Below are 17,290 nucleotides of genomic sequence, written 5' to 3'. Positions count from 1 at the left end.
AAAAGCAGACTGAATATCCCTGGGCCAAAAGAAGTCAAACTTCAAAGCACCCGCACTCGGGCCTTTTCCGTTGCGGCCCCACAACTCTGGAACAAACTCCCAGAGGAGGTGCGGGCCCTGCGGAACTTAGACCAGTTCCGCAGGGCCTGCAAGACCGCCCTCTTCAAACAGGCGTTCACCAATAACTGAATTAATGTTTACCGCCAGATTAATAACGGTTACCGCCAGGGTTGATTTATGAATGTTTTAATTATTGATTGATTTTAATGTGAATTTTAATGTGAATTTAATGTTTTTAATACTGTATTGTTTACTTGAAATGCTGTTAGCCGCCCTGAGCCTGCTTCGGCGGGGGAGGGCGGGATATAAATAAATTTTACATTACATTACAAATAGAAAGGGAAGACATGGAAGTAGTGTCAGACTTCACATTTCTGGGATCCAAGATCACTTCAGATGGTGACTGTAGCCATGAAATTAAAAGACGTTTGCTCCTTGGGAGGACAGCTATGGTAAACCTGGGCAGTATAATCAAAAGTAGAGACATCACCCTGCCAATAAAAGTCCATATAGTCAAAGCAATGGTATTCCCAGTAGTAATGTATGGCTGTGAGAGCTGCCCGGACCATAAGGAAGGTCGAGTGCAGAAGAATAGATGCTTTTGAGATGTGGTGCTGGAGAAGACTATTGAGAGTCTCTTGGACTGCAAGAAGATCAAATCAGTCAATCCTAAGGGAAATCAGCCCAGACTGTTCCCTGGGAGGTCAGAAGCTGAAGCTGAAGCTCAAATACTTTGGCCACCAAATGAGAAGGGAGCACTCACTGGAGAAGATCCTGATGCTGGGAAAAACAGAAGGCAAAAGAAGAAGGGGACGGCAAAAGATGAGATGGCTGGACAGTGTTACTGATGTAACAAACACGAATTTGAGCAGACTTCGGAGGATGGTGGAAGACAGGAGGGCTTGGCGTTACTTTGTCCATGGGGTCGCAAATAATAATAATAATAATTTTTAATTTATATCCTGCCCTTCCCGCCGAAGCAGGCTCAGGGTGGCTTACAAGGCATAAAATGCAGACATTACAATAATACAATAATAAAATATACTAATTACATAACAAATATTTCTCAATTAAAATATACTATTTCATTAAAACCATCAATTAAAACTATCAAATTTAAAACCAACAAATTAATTCGGTGCTACAATCTTGATGTTACTCATCATGACACAGTTTTACATGATGACGGTAAAATTCCACATTAAGAAAAAGCCAGCTGGAAGAGGGTGGTTGAAGGCCCGGTGGAACTGGTTAAGGCTCCACAAGGCCCGTACCCCTTCTGGTAATTGATTCCACCAGTGGGGAGCTGTAATCGAGAAGGCCCTTTCTCTTGTAACTTTCAGTTTGGTCTCCTTTGGCCCAGGGATTGTCAGTAAATTTTGCAAGCCAGATCTCAGTATCCTCTGGGAAACATATGGGGAGAGACGGTCCCTAAGGTAGGCAGGTCCTCAGCCATATAGGGCTTTAAAGGTAATAGCCAGCACCTTGTAACGAATCCAGTACACAATTGGCAGCCAGTGCAGTTCCCGTAGCCTGGGCTGTATGTGCTCCCACTTAGGGAGTCGCAAAAACAGTCTGGCTGCCGCGTTCTGCACTAGCTGTAGTTTCCGGATTCGACACAGGGGCATCCCCATGTAGACAGCATTACAGTAGTCTAACCTCGAAGTGACCATTGCATGGATTACTGTTGCCAGGTCATCACGCTCCAGGAAGGGAGCCAACTGCCTCACCCACCTAAGATGAAAAAAGGTGGATTTAGCAGTGGCTGCTATCTGGGCCTCCATTGACAAGGAAGGCTCCAGTAGCACCCCCAGGCTCTTGACCTTGCGCGCCATTTCCAATGGCGCACCATCAAAAACTGGTAGGGGGATTTCACTTCCCAGGCCGCCATGGCTCAGCCAAAGGACCTCTGTCTTCACTGGATTCAACTTCAACCTACTCAGCCTGAGCCAACCTGCCATGGCTTGCAGCGCCAGATCCAGTTTTTCTGGGACATTGCCAGGCCGGCCGTCCATCAGTAGATAGAGCTGGGTGTCATCAGCATACTGGTGGAAACCCAGCCCATACTTCCGGGCAATCTGGGCAAGGGGGCGCATGTAGGTGTTGAACAACATCGGGGAAAGGACCGCCCCCTGAGGCACATCACAATTAAGTGGGGGCCTCTGGGACAATTCTCCCCCAATCGTCACCCTTTGTCCCCAACCATCAAGGAAAGAGGAAAGCCATTGCCAGCCCCTGAATCCCTGTGTTGGTGAGGCAGCGGGTCAGTAACTGATGGTCGACCGTATTGAACGCAGCCGATAGGTCTAACAACAACAGCACTGCCAAACCACCTCGATCCAGATGCCGCTGGAGATCATCCACCAGGGCAACCAGCACTGCGTTCATCCCATGGCCCGGGTGGAAGCCGGACTGGTGGGGATCTAGGATGGAAGTGTCATCCAGAAAACTCTGCAATTGTAACACCACTGGCCTCTCAGTAATTTCGCCCAAAAAGGGCAAATTTGAGACCGGCCGGTAATGTGCCAATTTGGTCGGATCTGATGTAACCTTTTTCAGGAGGGGGCGGACCACAGCCTCTTTAAGAGGCATTGGAAAAAGACCCTGCAAGAGGGATCTATTTACAATGTCCCATATAGGACACCTAAGCTCCCTCTGGCAAGCTTTAATTAGCCACGAGGGACACGGGTCCAGATCACAAGTTGTTGGGCGTACAGTAGAGAGGATTCTGTCAACTTCCTCCAAGCTGAGTGTGTCGAAGCGATCCAGGATTGAACCAGAAGACAGGGACGGGGCCTGGAGTTCACATACTGTATCCAATGTGGTGGGGAAGTTGTTGCGGGGCGATGTGACCTTGTCTGCCAAAAATTTCGCAAAAGCCTCACAGCCTATCTCTAATTCCTTAGCATTTGGCCTGCCTTGCGGCAGTGTTGTAAGATTCTGAATTGTCCTAAACAACTGCACCAGGCACGAATTTGCAGACACAATCTTGGCTGCAAAGTAAGTCTTCTTTGTGGCTTTGACTGCCATCTCATAGGACCTCATAAACTCTCTATAAGATGTTCTAGTCGCTTCGTCTCGAGGACGCTGCCATTGGCTCTCTAGCCGTCTGAGTTCTTGTTTCAGCTGTCGCAGCTCCGGGGTATACCACGGGGCCAGCTTAATGCAGGGGCGCAGAGGGCATCGAGGAGCGATCTCATCAATGACTCTGGAGAGCCGGCCATGCCAGGAGTCAACCAGATCATCGAGAGAATCGCCAGGGGGCCAGGGATCCCGTAGAGCCATTTGGAACCGCTCAGGGTCCATCAGACTCCGCGGGTGAGCCAAAATAAGCTCACCACCCAAACGGGATTGGAGTGGAGCATCCACATGAGCCTTAAGGGCAAAGTGGTCCAACCATGGCACCGCCTCCACAGTCATATTGTCCACCATAACCCCAGCCGCAAAGATCAAATCTAACATGTGCCCTGCCTGGTGAGTGGGCGATGTAACAAATTGGGAGAGTCCCAGTGTTGCCATGGATGACACTAGGTCCATCGCCTGACTAGAGGCCGCGTCATCAGCATGAACATTGAAGTCACCCAGGATCACAAGCCTTGGGTACTCCAATGCCCAGCCTGTTACGACCTCAATCAGGGATGGTAAGGCGCTGGCTGGTGTGTTAGATGGACGGTACACCAGCCAAATCGCCAACCCCTCCCCAACGTCCCACGCCAGACCGGCACATTCAATACCATTGATCTCCGGGGCCGAGAGAGCCCTAAAGGAGTAAGCCTCTCATATGAATAGAGCCACCCCTCCCCTTCACCCGCTAGTCCGTGATTGGTGAAAGACTGAGTAGCTCGGGGGAACCACTTGGGAGAGGGCCACCGTGTCTCCCTCTCGCACCCAGGTCTCAGTCACGCAAGCCAGGTCCATGTCCTGCTCAAGCAGAAACTCTCGGAGGACGGAGGTCTTATTATTTATGGACCTGGCATTGCATAACACCAATGATGGAGGTGAGTAATTCAACCTGGCCCCACTACCTGTCAAAGAGTCGGACTCGACTGTGCGACTGAACAACAACAAATTGCATTACAAGAAAGGTGAATAAGAGACAAGACCCCTTGGCTCTTCCTTTTCCTCATGCAATTGGAATTATTCCTAAGTAGGACTGATCCAACTAGTTTAGGGTGGAACTAGGTGCCATAGGAAAGATGGAAAAATGCACCCTATTTTACATTTACCTCCCCAAAATTGTTAGTTAATTTTTAATAGTAATCTTGGTTTTAAACGATGGTTTTATTTAATGTATTAATTACTGAATTGTACGAATGTTTTATTGTATACTGTATTTATATGTTGTGAGCCGCCCTGAGCCTGCTTCGGCGGGGAGGGCGGGATATAAATAAAATGTATTATTATTAAAATTGTGTTGTGCAACTCACCTTATGTCCCAGCCTAAAGACCTCTAAACTCAAAACTCTGTGAAACCATGTAAAATCAAATGAAGGCCTAAACAACGACAAAAAGATGGACTCTTTTTGGTTTCTAAACAGACTGAGGTCAGTGAGAGAGTTCAAGCCAGCCAAAACTGCTATCATGCGACCTGACTGGATTCTGATTACTGTGGATCAGTTTATCTTAAACATCAAACAGAAGGGCAATGTGTCTAAAGGACTGTAGATGTCTCCTCGATGGGCCTGAAGGGAAAGTGTGCCATTGATTTTCAACTGACTCATGGGGTGTTTTCGCACTCACGTTTTACTGGCGCCACGACCCTCCTGACGCCGGCGAATCTGCATGGATTTCGCAACAGAAGCGCCGGCGCTCCCAGAAGCGCCGGCGCTTTCCGTCGCTAAGCCAGCGCAAACGTTTTCCTGCATCTTTGCGATTTCCGTTTGCGCTGGCTTAGCGACGAAAGTAGCCGGCGCTTCTGGGAGCGCCGGAGCTTCTGGTGCGAAATTCATGCAGATTCGCCGGCGTCAGGATGGTCGTGGCGCCAGTAAAACGTGAGTGCGAAAACGGCCATGGAGACCCCCCTGAAGTTCCACCTCAATGGGTTTTCAAGGCAAGAGATGAGCAGAGGTGGTTTGTTATTGCCTTCCTCTGCATAGCAGCCCCAGGCTTCCTTGGCGGTATTCCATTCTAGTATTGACCCTGCTTAGTTTTTGCTCTCTGACTAGATTTGACCACTTAGGGCTATTAAGGAAGGAAATGGCTTTCATCCAGCATGATTTGGAAGGGGTGAGCTCCCCTCCTAGCTAAAAGGAGGGGGGAAGTGTATATCAGTGTACAAATAAAGTAAATCTTTAGATTAGGGATAGGCACAAAATGTGAAAATGGTGGTTTGTTTCATTTCATGGTTCATTGGTTTGCCTAGGCTTCCCAAATTCCCCGCCTGGGTGGGGGACCCCGATTTGGAGCCTCCTCCTTCGCTCGGCAAAAATCCAGAAAGCAGGGGGAATGGCGGCCCTTCCCATGCAGCCTAGATCCCAGCAGCTTCTCCTCTCCCCTTCCCACTGATCCCTGATGCTTCTCCTCCTCCCTTCCCTTCCCTTCTCACCTCAGATCGCAGCAGTTTCTCCTTGCCCCTCCCCTTTCCACCCAGCTCCATTGCAGCAGCTGGAGCTTTCCCAGGCTGCTTCCTGCCCCGCCCCAAAGGACCATGTGCCTTTGCACCTCCGGAGGTGGTGAAAGGCTTCAACTTTCTGTGTCTGTGTTTTGTTACTGTGAAGAAGCTGGCTTGTGAGTAGAGAGCCAATCCCCTACATCAGATTTGCGAGAAGGGGTGTGTGTGGAGGAGAGGGAAACGTCTTTATTATTCCCTATGTGGAATATTTCTCATAGGGTATAATGGGGAATTGATCTGGAGGTTTCAGGGGCTCTGGGGGAGCTATTTTTTGAGGTAGAGGCATCAAATTTTCAGTATAGTATCTAGTGCCTCTCCCCAAAATACCCTCCAAGTTTCAAAACGATTGGACCAGGGGGTCCAGTTCTATGAGCCCCAAAAGAAGGTGCCCCTATCCTTCATTATTTTCTATGGAAGAAAGACATTTTAAAAGGTGTGCTGTCCCTTTAAATGTGATGACCAGAACTCCTGGAGTTCAATTATGCTTGTCACACCCTTGTTCCTGGCTCCGCCCCCAATGTCTCCTGGCTCCACCCCCAAAGTCTACTGGCTCCACCCACAAAGTCCCCAGATATTTCTTGAATTGGACTTGGCAACCCTAGGTTTGCCCAATTTGGTGGTTTGGTTCATGGTTCTTTTTTTAAAAAAAATTATGAATGAATTGTGGTTCATTTGGTTCAGGAGAGCTAGAAAACGCTGGCACACTGCAAACCTGGAAGTGACAGTATTGCACCGGGCACATTTGCACGGCAACGTGCCTGGCACAACAGCATCACTTCCGGATGATGTCATCACGCTGGGCACATTCAAATCAAAAACAAGCTGCTTCATTTTGCGAGTCACGCAGAGCGCGAGTATCCGAACTGATTTGGAATGAACCACAAACCGGCTATTTTAGGCACAAATCACAATTCGTGCTTCAATTCGTGCCCCTCCCTACTTTAGATTCTAGGAAAGATGGAAATAAAAGCACTCGAACATGGCGGGGAGGGGAAGAAGATGGTAAGAGAGGCACATTTAAAGCAAGATTTAATAAAGAGAGTCAACAGTTCAGTCAGAATAGGTGAGGGCTACCCTCAACTGTGTTAGGTATATAAAGCACACTTCACCTAAAACCTGACGGAAAGTGCTGCCAAGTCATAGCTGTCTACAGTGGCCCAGTGGGGCTTTCAATGCAAGAGATGTTTCAGAGGCGGTTTGCCATGGCCTTCCTCTGCATCAAGACCCTGGCGTTACTTGGAGGTCTCCCATCCAAATATAGCCCCCCCCCCCCCCCCGGTTAGTTCCCAAGATCTGACAAAATCAGGCTAGCTTGGACTATCCAGGTCAGAACAACCTAAAACCTAGTGCAATATGAACAACAGACAGAAAATCCAGTTGTAAAACTCTGCAGGGTGTGTACTTTTCAAAAGTCAAGAAAGGATCAGATGTACAATAAGATTGAAAACAAAACCAGATGCCACGGTCCAGCATCATTTACTGGGTTTAAATATACCAAAAATCTGTTTTGTATTGCAACTAGAATATTAAAATGATATCACTCCTTCTCAACACTAGGTTATCGTGAAATAGTGCAAAGTTTGAATTCAGGGGCACCTCTAAGACTAACGGAGTTTTATTCAAGGTATAAGCTTTCATGTGCAAGCACACTTCTTCAAATACACGAAAGCTTATACCTTGAATGAAACTCTGTTGGTCTTAAAGGTGCCATTAAATTTGAACTTCATTCTACTGCTTCTGACCAAGACAGTTTCCCACCTTGGAACAGTACAGCAGACTCCAGTAGATTGGTGGGGACGCCATTTTTGAATGCTCTACCACAGAAACAGTTTGCAGAGAAAAATCCAAAAACCTAGGGTACATCACAGAGAAACAGGGTAGGGGTTCCTCACATGGGGAAACATGAAACAATGTGATCTGCCCCTCACAGCCTGCTCCTGGGGCCGTCTTGTCTTGCCACCTCCTTCTGCCACACATGGAGCTCAAGCCTCGGTCCACTTGCCTTGCTTGTTCTCATTACAGGCTCATGTCAACATACACAAAGTTATTTTTGTCTGCAGCATTTCATTGCCGGAGCCAAACCAAAAGAACACAGGAATAGCTGCAGAATGCCAGCCAAGGAAAATGAACTTTTCTCCCCTCCTGCTGTGACATTTTTGGAAACAGCCACTTAAACATAAAATTCATGAATGAGCAATGTAATTTCTGAGCTATAATTTAGAACGAAGGATTCCTTTCAGTACTGAATTAACATAATCTTGGCATTTTAATCACTTTTCATGGTTTTGTATTCAAGTAAGCAAGCTCATTATAGATAAACATGTACAGTACATAAAATAGACCACATTAATTTTCCCCCACTAGTAAAATTGCATCTCTTATGAATGTTATTTCTACGGGGCTCTGTATGTTTATAACTTGTCCGTGGCTATTCAAATGCTAGGGTCACATTTGGAATGGATTAAAAAGATAATCAATGAGCCTGATTTCCATGAGAATTCCACAAAGTCCAAAACTTATTTATTTTAGAAATCTCTGTCTCCCATACCAAGTGCTGAAGCTTGGTTTTTGACCTATAGCTGAAATAACCCTACTACAAAAATAATAATAATAATAATAAGACCTCCACATTGTGCTAATGTCTCCAGAGCAGATTTTATTCCCTACTTACTAAGCAATGAAAATGTGATGCATGGAAAGCTCTTACTAATTCCAAAACACTATTTATAAGACAAAAATTAAAATATATAATTTTAAACGTGTTATTTAAATGCATCCTACCCTTCCTGTAAAGAAAATACCTAACATAACACGTAACAACATGCAATATGAAAATCACATAAAATCCTAAATAGATTTTTTTTAAAAAAAACAACTGAATAGATAAGATAAATTCAATGTAAAAATACAAGCTATAAAAATTAAAATGTCCTCTTTCTCTCTCCCCCCCACCCCCACAATTTATTGAAACAGAGCTACGTTAACACATGCCTGAAAGACAGACGTGAGGGAATAGCATGGTCTTCTCCGGGAAGGGAGTTCCAGGGTGCCACCACTGTAAGAGTCTACTTCTGGCTGCCATCCCCTAAGTGGCAGGAGTTCCCAGATACCAGAGCATCACCATGCAAGATGCTCCCAGATACCAGACCATGCAGTGTCCCTGGCATGATGACATCACTTCCATATGACATCTTCACACCAGGGGCATTGCATCAGGTGGTGGCTGTTGGGGTGGGGCTTCCCCACCAGCTGGCTGGCTGGTGCTGCCTTACCCTGCCCCAGAGTCCAGCTGTCCTCAGTCACCCTAAACTCATCACACATACCATAACTGAGTTATTACTTTTTTTTTTGCACCACTGGACACTACCTATGAATCCAGATGCAAATCTGGATCCAGTGGTACCTCCAACTAGGGTTGCTAGCTCTAGATTGGGAAATACCTGGAGATTTGGGGGGTGGAGTCTGGGGAGGACAGGGTTTGGGGAGGGGAGGGACTTCTGCAGGGTATAATGCCATGGAATCCACCCTCCGGGGCAGCCATTTTCTCCAGGTGAACTGATCTTGGTTGTCCGGAGATCAACTGTAACAGTAGGATATCTCCAAGTGCCACCTGGAGGGTGGCAACCCTAGTTCCAGCCTTATGAAGTTGATTGTTTAATGCGGAGTGCAAAGAACAGAAGAAACGCCCTAGTTCCAACCTTCCAAGTTCGGTGAAATTTCAACACCTTCATTTTGTTTGGACTGAGTATGCATGGAATTTCAGTACCACATTTCAAACACCCAGGACCCAAGAATCAATTATCCAAACTCATAATGGCCTTATAAACTCACAATATCCTCCACCTCATCCCCCACCCCATTCTACCCCTACACACACACACACTCAATCCCATCCCTTATTAGAATCCTCTGAGTCATGAAAGAAACATTTCTTTTATTTCTGAAATGACAAACACCAGATCACGACAATGGCCTTATAGACTGGGCCCCAGTAGAAGAAGAAGAAGAATTGCAGATTTATTCCCACCCTTCTCTCTGAATCAGAGACTCAGAGAAGCTTACATAACAGACACCTTGTGAGGTGGGTGGGGCTGAGAGGGCTCTCACAGAAGCTGCCCTTTCAAGGACAACCTCTGCCAGAGCTATGGCTGACCCAAGGCCATTCTAGCAGCTGCAAGTGGAGGAGTGGGGATTCAAACCCAGTTCTCCCAGATAAGAGTCCGCACACTTAACCACTACACCAAACTGGCTGAAGTAGACCTTCAGGCTTCAGTAATTGATACCAATTTCCTTCTGCAGGATTAACCAGAATTTCCTCTACCTCACCTGGATAAGATGGGAATTGGATATAAACATACTGATGGTTCCTCACTCCAAATCTCCAGAGAACCTCTACTTCCCCCACCCCCATTTTCATACAAATAATAAATTTGCTACACCCCATTACACAGCTAGAAATATCTTATAGTACTGGCTGGAACAGTACAAATTAAAATCAGTTAAAAATGGAACCACCACAATGCAACACCTCAAGTTTCAACTCTGACAGATGATCTAGGATACAAGTAACAGTACTGAAAGCTGTTGAGTCACGCTATAAGACCAGCCAGTTTCTATTCCCTCTGTTGAAAATTAAATACTAATGAGTCATCTGGTCCTCACGGGAGAGACCCGAGACTCTTAAATAACAGAGATGTGAAACTGTACATCTCCTAATAATGATATGCAACCTGTCACTGAAGTCAGCCTCTCTACCAGAGGATTGGCGAGTAGCAAAAATAATGCTGATGTCTACAATTTTGTAAACCAACCTGGATTTTTTTAAAAAGAGGCTTAGATTCATAGCTGGTTATATATGTGGGTTCTGGGAGTGAAGTCCAAGCACTCTTCATCTGGGCTCTGTACAAATTCATAATACGGCACAAGCCTCACCATGTGACACCATCTTGTAAGTATTGCAAGAAACATTTATTTCTGAAATGTCAAAATATGCTATATCCTGGTAATGTGCATGCAGGTATGGCCCAGTAAAATATACTTCCTCCACTTGGGCACAATATCCCAGTATGGGCTAGAGACAGAGTTGCCAACCTCCAAATGGAGCCTGGTGTTCCCTTGGAATCACAGTTGATTTTTGGGCTACAGAAACCAGTTCCCCTGGGAGGACATGGCAACTACAGAGATACAAATCTTTAGCATCACATCCCACACTCCTTCCCCAAACATCACTCACTTGCTGCCAAATCTAATGGAATTTCCCAGCCTAGAGCTAGCAACCCTACCTTGGGGCTGGTGCTTGCCTTTTACCTTCTAAAGCAAGACCTCCCCCTGAACTCAGACCTTGGCCCATTCCTGATATGCGATACCCTAGATAGTTGTGGGATAATGAGCATCTGGCTACCTGGCCAGGAGCCTGTGTCCACATCATAGGAGATGGAGTTGGGAAGAGTTAGGTCCCAGAAGAGCTCCAGTCACCTCTTGGCTTTGTGTGCCATTAAATGTGTATGCAATCAAACCGTTACATAAAGTGGTGAGTTGTGACATGAATTTCTATCAATGAATCCAGGGACTAGGACCAAAGAGACACCATAGCCCCTTCACTCTGGATACCTATTGGCTTTGATTAGATTTAAATGGAATCCTAGAAAATGGAATACAAGTAGAACATAAACCATTTGATGGCCGTGATTCAAGGCTCACAGTCTGTTCTCATGACTGGAGCAGTATTCAGATGCATTTACTCCAGCATCAGTATCTGAAAAACCAGGAGGGTCAGCAGGGAACTGTTCTTCAGGTCAGAAACTTGTGTTTGCCTTGCCAGGCTTAGAAGAAAGTGGGAAGCTAAGATCAGAGTGAACTGACTATTCTCCTGACTTTCTGGTGGGAGCAGGGATCTCTTACAAAAGGCTAGTGTTGAAGCTCCATAGATGGTTCCCACCACCACCACCCTATCCTGAGTGGGGCCCCTGCTGTTATCCCTTCTCACTGAGACCAGTCTCCCTTCTTGCCTTTGGGTGAACTATACAGACCACAGAGGGTTTGAAACTTTCACGATAGTTTGCATAGCTCTGGGAAAAAAATCAAGGAGGCTAAAAATTAGAAGATACTTTTGCATGCAAAGGGACTTTCTCCTAAATGGTGTAACCAGAAGCTGTGTCTGTCCGGACTACTGTCAAGCAGCCAAAGCATAATCTAGTAAAATTAAGTCAACAAAGAGGAGATATTTTGGAGTTTTTTTTTTTTTAAAGTCACCTAAAGTCATGATTATTTTTACCATCCAAGCGTAGTGGTGGTAAACAGACAGTGCATTATGAAGAATGAGATGCTGTGTTCTTTGGCGAGTTGGAGAACATAGCAACTATTTTACTACTGTGTGTGCACACACGAAGAACGCAACCCCAACAGATTGTGGTGTGTATATATATATATATTGAATCACAGGCCACTCTTTCAGGTAGATAAAATGCTTTGAAAAAGAAGTCATACACCTAATTTGAAATATACTAACTACACTTAACAGTCCAGTGTGCAATATATGGCCCCTTTTATGACTACATCCTGTGAGGCAGAGATGCCAACCAGCCTAAAGTCACCCTTTGAGTTTTATTGACAAGCTTGGTCCAAGTTCAACACTCTAGCCATGACAACATATGATTTGCATTGCACAACAGTTTAAGCAAATAACAGAGTGGGATACAACAAAGGGGGAGGGCAACAGATGCAAGAGAAGAATACGAAGAACCTAAATTTGTGTTTCATAACATAAATTCCAGTGATGCCATGATATCTTCCAAGAGCACTGAGTTTTGAGGGGCTATTCAAAACAACAACTAAGACTTTTTATTTGGCACCCAGAAGTGTAAAGAGAAAAGTGAATTAGTGCCCCAGTTATAAAGGTAAAGGTAGTCATTTTCGACTCTGGGATGACGTTGCTTTCACAACGTTTTCATGGCAGACTTTTCATGGGGTGGTTTGCCATTGCTTTCCCCAGTCATCTACACCTTTCCCCCAGTTACAGTGTCTACTTTAATACTCAAGTCCTTTTCATTCAGACTTTAGATCTCTGTCTAATTCTAAGAGGTCGCCATCCATGGCCTTAAAATGGCAGCCCAAATATTGACAATAACAATTTCTGCAAAACATATGATTCTCCCAAGGGCCATAAAGAAACTTGGAAGTTGGCAATTGCCACACTTTTATGGTGAGGCTGTATAAGGATGTTTCAAACAGAATAGTTTTATTCTGAGAAATATGGCAAGAATATAGATACTACTGCTGTACTTGAGAACTGAGAGAATTCAAGAACAACCAAGTAGCTGAGCCTTCCAAAGGGTGTGTGTGTGCCCACTACTTGTCTGGAAGGTTTTCATAATCTACTAGCAAGAGATAAGTAACATCTCAAGGGTAAGCTATCGCTAATTATCACTAAGAATAGCCCACAGCTTCGCCCACACACATTGATAGAATTTATTTAACACTTTGAGAATTCCAGGTGTTTCTTATGTCAGCAAACTGAACAACCAATATTATTATTGGCGCCACATCCTCAATTATTGGTGCTGATCTCTGGGTGGGGACCATGCCAGGTAGGCAATCAAGGCAGGCCCTGTGATCCGACCAGCTTTTCTGCTGGTGAGAAACAAAAGGAAGGGTCCCCTTTGACCACCAGAAAAGGATATGATAATGATCCTAGAGCCTGCATGGACAAAAGCCACATGGGACAAAGGCTGTAGTGAGGAGGAAAAATGGGATCCAATCCTCTGTCTGGCAGTAGTGGAGCAAGCTGAAGGAAGGGATCATAGCTAGTCACTGAAAATGCTTCCTTCTCACCAGTTGTTCTTTTCTACCATGTCCCTGTTGACCCTCTGCTCTCTATGACTCACTGACTGCCCCTTCTCTTGTGCTGCAACTGGGGGGCCAAACTACCATCAAAGGCAGCCCCAGAGTACAGGACAATAACTCTCCATAACTTCAATCTGGGTGACCCAGTGTCTGGTGACAGACTGGTTTATAGATCTTAGACTGGGAGGGACTACATTCATTTCATGAACTATTGATTTGGAAGAAAGCCTTACCCATGATTCCTTGTTTCCCTCTTTCAGTCTTCATAGTCAAGGAGACCACAAAAGAGCAATCAAAGGCATTCTGTCTTCATTATGACAAACCTCCAATTTTATTCATAAATGTGAATTTGTACAGACCACGCGTGTGTTTACACTGACAGTTTGTGACTCTCTATCACCACATTGGAAACTCACCTTTTACATTACCTAATGTTCTCACAACTGTTTTGCATCGTTGTTGCGCGAAGCATCTGCATTTGTTGCGGTTAGATGCGTTTTGGAGCTTCTCCTGCAACGTTTTTCTCGACACTAGTTTTGATCTGGTCTTTTCTCTACGGGCGTTTCAAACTTGTATTGTAGAAGTTTTCATGCATTTTAAAAGACTCCTCCAAAAGCCACAAGGTGCAGTAATTTGCTTGAGAACTGACAGTACTTGAAATTTTTACATATCATTGCTTGCCTCATCTATTAATTTAAATTTGTATTGTTTTTGTAGTGTTGACATGATTTCCAAGCAATTATATACATTTAATTAAGCAATGGTATTCCGGTTGCCCTCTGATCAGAGACCCTCCCCCCCCCCCAATTGAAACGCTTAAATGTAAAAGGAAAATAATTAAAGCGCACCAGTGGCAGGTGATTTGAAGACTCTAAAACTCTGGATCAAACTGAATGTAAAAACACCCTATACTGTTGCCATACTGAATTCCATCTTAACTCTTCAAGTTCACTTAACTGTTCCTGAGGAATAATTGCCCCTTCCCTAAATTGTACCTCAGGCGATTTGGCCAAAGAGTCCATGGCAAGCAAGAGATGAACTTGTGTCTCCTGGATCCAAGTTCAGCTATGTAATTTTTGGGTGACACTCTCTGAAACATCCAGCTGGGTTAATAAATGTGGGTGTCATTTAATTATGAGAGGCTGAATCACTCAGGCCCAAGAGGGAGAAGCAACCAAACAGCCTCATTGCGTGTCCTAGGACATAACATCCTGTCATGAGAGAAGCAAGTGTTATGTGGCGTGAGGATGGAGACAGACTCAAGGCAAGCTGCACAAAAGACCCACCTGACTCAAGAGAAAGTTCAGCAAGAGGAGTAGAAACACAGACAAAAATTATAGGCAGCCACCTTTGGAGGTGAGCACAGAAATCGCTTTCCTCCACACAGAACTGCAAATCCCTACCCAGAACAAAATGTGTTACCAAATAATATCACAGGCTGGCACTTAGTGACCCAATGTAAAGAAGAAGAAGAAGAAGAAGAATCTAAGTACTCCCCCAACAGTGGATATCAGAGTGTGGATCATATTCCAGCTCAGGATCTCTTTCCTTATCCATCCTTAGGCCAGATCAACTTTACAGCAATGCATCGTGGGTAGAAAGGGAGAATCAGTTTCTACTGGTCCCCAGTGCATTGTTCTTTCATTCAGCCTGACTTCTACTGAACTCAAAACAAACTTTGTTTCACCTGTCAGTGAACGCTGAGTTTACGCAGGCATCTGTGTTGTTCAGACTTGCACTGTGCAGATGAGACCGCTCTGAGGACAGCAGTTTATTGCTTCGGGTTTCTTATCATTTCTGCCCATTTTAAATGCTACCAAATGGTTGATTTTGGCTCAGCACGTTCTCACTTGTTTATAAATGTGGAAAGAGTTATGTTAATATGAACATAAATTGTAACTGTAAATACCGCAAGGGATTGTCATTAAATTCTGAAAATATCTAATATATATCTTTTTTAAAAAAATGCAAACCAGATGATTTTTCTATGTTCTTTCTATTCTTCTCTCTCATTTTTTCTTGCCACCACAGCACACAATGATTTTTCTTTTTAATATTAAATGGAAGACAAAAGAACAATTCCTAATTCCATATAAATTATAAAAGAGCATAAGATTGCAATTTAAGTAGATGCTAATGCCAACAAGTAGATCACATTGGAAAAAAATTGCCCAGATACACTGAAGGGAATCTGTCAGTGGCTACAGACCATAATTTCATGTCAAATGCTTAAACTGAAGTTGGGAAGGTTCAGCCAAGTGGCAGGCACTGAAGTGGGAAAGGGGCCCCCCTTTCTCATTTTGAAGATCTGCACGTAGTCTTTGAATAGAACCACAAGCCTCTTCGATTCCAACCACAACAATGTGAGTCATTTGTAAATCAGGAGCAAAAGATGGTCAAAGCAGCATCTTGGTACAACCTCCCAGTAGCTCAGTGGAACCAAATAAGGAGGAGGAGCTAAGACACAAATAGTCAGGCCACAGGACTTTTGATAGTACCAAAGCCAGCTGTAGGCTACACTGAGAGGCAAAGCTGGGCAGCAACAAAAGGCCTATTGACCTCCTAGTGCTGTAGAAGCTCAGGGACAGAGGAGGCAAAATCTTGAGTTTTCATGCTCCCCCCCCCCCTTCCCAGATGAAGTGTATGACTTTATATGTGCTTTCCCCAAAATCTCCATATAGCGAAAGACTGTGGAAAGATGAAACCACTGACGTTAGGAGCTGTCTGTTGTAAAAACACCACCACCACTTGGACTAAGAATGATGGGCAAAGGCAGACTAGCATTACTGGTTCACAGCTGTGGATAACAACAGAGATCCTCAGTGCTGGCACAAGCAGATGTCCTTGCCCACAATTGGCAAGCACAATAAACCCCTAGGAACAGCACTGGTACAGTATAAGGGACTATGGGCTGCTGGAACCACCTTGTACTTTATCCTAAAGGCAGGTGAGGTGGGAGGTTGTGGGGTGTGCATGGCCCTGTGGTTCAGCATCAGCATTACTCCTGGGTTCACCTGAAGGTGATCACTTGTCCCCCCCCCCCCCTATTCATAATGCATTGGGGCCTACTTCCTGGGACAATTCTAAGAAACTGCTCCTTTAATATATTTGGTGCTCCCATTTATTTTAGGGGTGGTTGTGAAAAAGACTTTCCCATTTAAGTGAGGGTATGTGCACACGTGGGGGGGATGGGAATTATTATCCAGATTTTCCACATCTGGCTTCAAATTGTTTTGTGGCAGCACTGCAAACTACATTTCACCATCACAACCAGAGGACGATCACAGGTAAATATCCAAGATCTGAATGCAAATCACCCTCAGCTGGGGACACTGTAGTCTGAATATGTTTCTTTCAGCTCCCAAAAATGTATGACAAATACTTCTAACCCTGGACCAGGAGGCAATGGGACAGAACAGCAGAGGGCTTGCAGGTGACTGTAGGGGTGGTGGGCGGGGAGGCCTGTTAATCTGCTGCTGCTGCAGGCAAAACAAGAGAGTCTTGTGGCTCCTAACAGACCTGAACATCTATGGTGGCAGAACCTTTCATGCATCTGATGAAGGGAACCCTGGCTTACAAAATCTGGTACCATTGTCATCTTTTAAAAGCTTTTTAGGTGCCACAAGGCTATTGTCACTGTTGGTTCTTACAAAGATTAACAGTTGTCTTCTGCGAGCCCCAATTATCCCAGTGTCCTCTCTGTGATAGTTCATTGCTCTCCTGTTTTTGCCCACATCAGTTTAGCACAGAGGGTTTTCACAACAAAATTCACAGAGA

General features: G+C 44.9%; 1 protein-coding gene across 1 annotated transcript in view; it reads right to left on the bottom strand.

Annotated features, from left to right (window-relative positions):
* Positions 1 to 17,290, bottom strand: part of LOC132582726 (potassium voltage-gated channel subfamily KQT member 1-like) — a 447,178-nt gene that overhangs the window by 155,102 nt on the left and 274,786 nt on the right. The gene's annotated exons all lie outside the window — the stretch shown is intronic.

The sequence above is a fragment of the Heteronotia binoei genome, chromosome 14 (genome assembly GCF_032191835.1).
Source record: "Heteronotia binoei isolate CCM8104 ecotype False Entrance Well chromosome 14, APGP_CSIRO_Hbin_v1, whole genome shotgun sequence".
NCBI classification, from domain to species: domain Eukaryota; kingdom Metazoa; phylum Chordata; class Lepidosauria; order Squamata; family Gekkonidae; genus Heteronotia; species Heteronotia binoei.
Note: the sequence above shows the minus strand (reverse complement) of the source record. Positions and strands in the feature narration are given on the sequence as shown.